The sequence below is a fragment of the Nomia melanderi genome, unplaced genomic scaffold (assembly GCF_051020985.1).
Source record: "Nomia melanderi isolate GNS246 unplaced genomic scaffold, iyNomMela1 scaffold0930, whole genome shotgun sequence".
In the NCBI taxonomy this organism is placed as follows: Eukaryota; Metazoa; Arthropoda; class Insecta; order Hymenoptera; family Halictidae; genus Nomia; species Nomia melanderi.
In genome coordinates, this window is record NW_027476044.1 from 9,245 (window position 1) to 15,000 (window position 5,756).

At 49.7% G+C, this 5,756-nt stretch overlaps 1 non-coding gene across 1 annotated transcript; it reads left to right on the forward strand.

Annotated features, from left to right (window-relative positions):
• The first annotated feature begins 4,260 nt into the window (after window positions 1-4,260).
• Window positions 4,261-4,415, forward strand: LOC143176876 (5.8S ribosomal RNA). The gene has a single exon (XR_013001376.1). It is a non-coding gene; the product is annotated as a 5.8S ribosomal RNA (ribosomal RNA).
• The last annotated feature ends 1,341 nt before the right edge of the window (window positions 4,416-5,756 follow it).

Consider the following 5,756-nt stretch of genomic DNA (forward strand, 5'->3'; position numbering starts at 1 on the left):
CTCCAGATGACCTTGTGATTCCTTCGTCGGGCACTGGTAAAGGGTGGCGATGATTCGTTCTATAATAGAAATACCCGTCGTAGCGTTTCTTCCGAGTCAACCCGCTCACGAAACTCTCTCTCGTCGTGGAATCCCCGCGTCGGAGAGTAAAACGCGAATTCATAGTATGGAAACTTACGTCTCTCGACGATGGGACGATCCACGCGAAGAGTTGTTACGTGCACGCGTATGGTGCGATTGCGTCGATTCGCTTTTCTGTACGGGGAGCAATAGAACGTTGAGTTGACTTATCGGGTCTTCGTTGGAATTACCGTCGCTGGCATTGTAAACTCCAGATGACCTTGTGATTCCTTCGTAGGGCACTGGTAAAGGGTGGCGATGATTCGTTCTATAATAGAAATACCCGTCGTAGCGTTTCTTCCGAGTCAACCCGCTCACGAAACTCTCTCTCGTCGTGGAATCCCCGCGTCGGAGAGTAAAACGCGAATTCATACTATGAAAACTTACGTCTCTCGACGATGGGACGATCCACGCGAAGAGTTGTTTACGTGCACGCGTATGGTGCGATTGCGTCGATTCGCTTTTCTGTACGGGGAGAAATAGAACGTTGAGTTGACTTATCGGGTCTTCGTTGGAATTACCGTCGCTGGCATTGTAAACTCCAGATGACCTTGTGATTCCTTCGTCGGGCACTGGTAAAGGGTGGCGATGATGCGTTCTACAATAGAAATACCCGTCGTAGCGTTTCTTCCGAGTCAACCCGCTCACGAAACTCTCTCTCGTCGTGGAATCCCCGCGTCGGAGGGTAAAACGCGATATATAATAGTATATGCCAGTGGTTCGCGCGCGTCGTCTCTGAGATACGCGGTCGACAGAGTTCCGAAAACACGTGATGTGCCACGATTTCCGTGCGTCTTACATCTTTCGACGATGGGACGATCCACGCGAAGAGAACGTTCGTGCTTGCGTGAGGTGCAACAGCGTCGATTCGCTTTTCTGTACGGGGAGAAATAGAACGTTGAGTTGACTTATCGGGTCTTCGTTGGAATTACCGTCGCTGGCATTGTAAACTCCAGATGACCTTGTGATTCCTTCGTCGGGCACTGGTAAAGGGTGGCGATGATTCGTTCTATAATAGTAATACCCGTCGTAGCGTTTCGACCGATGTCACCCGCCACGAAAGTCTCTCTCGACGTGGAAACCCCGCGCCGAAGAGTAAACGCGAAGGCTTACCATACGAAAGAAAACGGTATTATACGCCTGTGGTATGTGCGTCTCGGCTCTGTGATACGCGATCGGCAGAGTTACAAAAAAACGTTGATGGGCCACGATTTCCGTGCGTCTTACATCTTTCGACGATGGGACGATCCACGCGAAGAGTAGTTACGTGCTCGCGCGAGGTGCGATAGCGTCGATTCGCTTTTCTGTACGGGGAGAAATAGAACGATGAGTTGACTTATCGGGTCTTCGTTGGAATTACCGTCGCTGGCATTGTAAACTCCAGATGACCTTGTGATTCCTTCGTCGGGCACTGGTAAAGGGTGGCGATGATTCGTTCTATAATAGAAATACCCGTCGTAGCGATTCGGCCGAGTCACCCGCCACGAAACTCTCTCTCGTCGTGGAATCCCCATGTCGGAGAGTAAAACGCGAAGGCTAACTATATAAGAAATATATAGTATTATTTATGCCTGTGGTTCTCCGTTTGCCCTACTCTCAGATACGCGACTCGGAGAGTTACGAATAATCGTGATGGACCACGATTTCTGTACGTCTTACATCTTTCGACGATGGGACGATCCACGCGAAGAGATCATTCCTGCTTGCGTGAGGTGCGATAGCGCCGATTCGCTTTTCTGTACGGGGAGAAATAGAACGATGAGTTGACTTATCGGGTCTTCGTTGGAATTACCGTCGCTGGCATTGTAAACTCCAGATGACCTTGTGATTCCTTCGTCGGGCACTGGTAAAGGGTGGCGATGATTCGTTCTATAATAGAAATACCCGTCGTAGCGATTCGGCCGTGTCACCCGCCACGAAAATCTCTCTCGTCGTGGAATCCCCGCGTCGTAGAGTAAACGCGAAGGCTTGCTATAGAAGACTATAGTTTATACGCCTGTGGTTCACCGGTTGCCTGCTCTCCGGGGTACGCGATCGCGCAGGAGTTACGGAAGAACTTGATGGGCCACGATCTCCAAGCGGCTATATCTTTCGACGATGGGACGATTCACGCGAAGAGAACGTTCGTGCATGCGTGAGGTGCGATAGCGTTGATTCGCTTGTCTGTACGGGGAGAAATAGAACGATGAGTTGACTTATCGGGTCTTCGTTGGAATTACCGTCGCTGGCATTGTAAACTCCAGATGACCTTGTGATTCCTTCGTCGGGCACTGGTAAAGGGTGGCGATGATTCGTTCTATAATAGAAATACCCGTCGTAGCGTTTCGACCGATGTCACCCGCCACGAAATTCTCTCTCGTCGTGGAATCCCCGCGTCGGAGAGTAACCGCCGAAGGCTTGCTATAGAAGACTATAGTTTATACGCCTGTGGTTCACCGGTTGCCGGCTCTCCGGGGCACGCGAAGGTTACGGAGGGACGTGAAGCGCCCGAGCAATGAAACGTCCGCAGGAGGAAACGAGCAACCGCCGAACATTGTTTCGCGACGTTTCCATAATGTATTGTCGTTTCGCTCGCATCCCGCTTCTTTCCCCTAGTTTCCTCGACGCGTAGTTTCGCAGCCTTAGTGGACGAATCATTCTCGATTCGAGGAAAGATATGCAGTGGGGCGTGCAATGAGCCCGCCAGAGACCACGATCTCCAATGCGTCTTTACATCTTTGGACGATGGGACGATCCACGCGAAGAGAACGTTCGTGCTTGCGCGAGGTGCATTAGCGTCGATTCGCTTTTCTGTACGGGGAGAAATAGAACGATGAGTTGACTTATCGGGTCTTCGTTGGAATTACCGTCGCTGGCATTGTAAACTCCAGATGACCTTGTGATTCCTTCGTCGGGCACTGGTAAAGGGTGGCGATGATTCGTTCTATAATAGAAATACCCGTCGTAGCGATTCGGCCGAGTCACCCGCCACGAAACTGTCTCTCTTTCGTCGTGGAAACCCCGCGTCGGAGAGTAAAACGCGCGAAGGCTGTGACTGTAACATATATATATATATATACACAGTATACAATGCCTGTGGTTTTTGCGCGTGTCGGCTCTTCGGTATACGCGATCGGCCAGAGTTACGGAGGGACGGTGAAGCGCACGAGAAATTGAAACGGCCGCACGATTGGAACCGAGCAACCGTCGAACATTGTTTCGCGACGTTTCCATAATGCGTTTTCGTTTCGCTCGCATACCGCTTCTTTTCCCCTAGTCTCTGAGACGCGTTTTCGAGCCGTTCTTCTACTATCGATTCTCGTAGAGAGAAGGGACCGGGTAGTCTGGAAGTGGAACCCGCATCTTGCGTGTACCGTACACGGAATTGAGAGGACCGGCCGTGAAGCTCGTTTTAAAGCCGTGCGTCTGACACCCAACTCTTGCGCGCCAATTTCGCGGCAAGAGATAATATGGGACGAATGACCGGCAAAGAGCCAGCTGTGAAGTCTGTTTTTTTAATCGAATCCGTGGACGTGTGTATGCCGTAGCGTCGCTCGTCGTGTTCGTTCATGGTCGTTCCGAGAGAAAGAACGAAAGCGGTAACGAAGGGACCGGCCGTGAAGCTCGTTTTAAAGCCGCGCGTCTGACACCCAACTCTTGCGCGCCAATTTCGCGGCAAGAGATAACATGGGACGAATGACCGGCAAAGAGCCAGCTGTGAAGTCTTTTTTCATTATTTGCTTTCAATCGATCGATCGGTACGATTCGTGCAACGTTTCGCGCGATGCGACGCGAAAACATGCGCGCAACAATAGATGCGTCTGATCGGAAGAACGCGAGGGTCGACTGCACGCGATGGATTCAGTATCGGGTAGGATACAAAATATATCCCCGTCGTTTCCACGCGTGCGAGTCTTCTGCGTCTTTCGCGGGTTTTTGAATGCACTATACGCCCGGAACGTCGAGAAATATATACATATTACTTGAACGTTTTTCGTCTCGAAAGGCTTCGGTGTCGTCTCCAAGGCGACGCCTGAATCTCCTTCGCGCGCTGGTCGGAGATTCAGGTATCAACTTTTATCTTCTCTTTGAAAGAAGAGAGATATTAGGTCGAACAAGTGAGAATAAAATTATATATGTGAAATATAAAATTTATACGATTACCCTGAACGGTGGATCACTTGGCTCGTGGGTCGATGAAGAACGCAGCTAATTGCGCGTCAACGTGTGAACTGCAGGACACATGAACATCGACATTTCGAACGCACATTGCGGTCCACGGATACAATTCCTGGACCACGCCTGGCTGAGGGTCGTTTACGTACCATACACTGCTTGCGTAGCTCTGTCAAATCCCCGCCGTCGTTCACCTCTTCGGATCGAACGTTTTTTTACCGAAGGGCGCAAAGAACGTCTCTGAGTCGGGTTAAGAGAAGGATGCTACGTACGAGCGAACGATGGGTGTCTCGTCGGCGTTTGTCGCGGACACGCGAAAATTCTGTGAATTTCACGGACAGTGTACGTTCTAGTTGTTGCAAAACGATCGGAATCGTTTGTATGGACTCGCGTGAGTGTTCGCGGCGTCGTGCGTCGTTCAATTACGACCGCCCGCGGATACCGCTCCACTGCGATATGGATCTGAGCGACAACTTTTTCGGCTGTTCGTGAGATGAACGGTTTCGTGTGTTTAGAAAAATTTTTTTTCCCGCGCTCCCGACGTCACCTGAAATGATGCGTCAGAGGTGAAAGAAAATATTAAGAAGTCGAGAGAGAGAGACTACACACGTTTTATTCATATTTTGTATACCGTGCGTGAGACGGATGTGCACGACACGTCGTATGTCGGTATATTACCGACTGGCCCCAGGGAGATTGTTTTCTTCCTCTCTTACGAATGAGATGTACGTTTCGGAGGATCGTCGTTACCGAAACACACGGCAAAACGAGACTTCTCGCAGCAGAACCTTTATACACAATACACATCGACTCTTTTTACCCCGAGAGAGAGAGAAAAGGTGTATTTCTTTTTTTTATTTTTCGAATTCGACGCACGAACGCTTTGACGACTGGAGAAAAACACGGTGTGTGTTAAAATCGTGCGGGACGAGCATGCGTATTCGTAACGGGTCGAATAGTTCTTATTCCCCGTCGTCGCGTGTCCTCGCTGGACCACCACCGTGCGCTTCCGCCACGTTCAGTTGAATTTCGAAATATATATATATAAAAAGAATCACCATATACTCTCTTTCGGGAGGTGTATTTTTATCGGTTTCTGCTATAGAGAAGAGACGGAGATCGTGTTGTGAGGTGTAACGTTTCTGTATCCCCGTTTCGGAGGATCGTCGTTATCGGCGGAACACACGTCAAAACGAGACTTCTCGCAGAACCTTTATACACAATACACATCGACTCTTTTACCCCGAGAGAGAGAAAAGGTGTTTTTCTTTTTTTTTTATTTTTCGAATTCGACGCACGAACGCTTTGACGACTGGAGAAAAACACGGTGTGTGTTAAAATCGTGCGGGACGAGCATGCGTATTCGTAACGGGTCGAATAGTTCTTATTCCCCGTCGTCGCGTGTCCTCGCTGGACCACCACCGTGCGCTTCCGCCACGTTCAGTTGTATTTCGAAATATATATATATATAAAAAGAATCA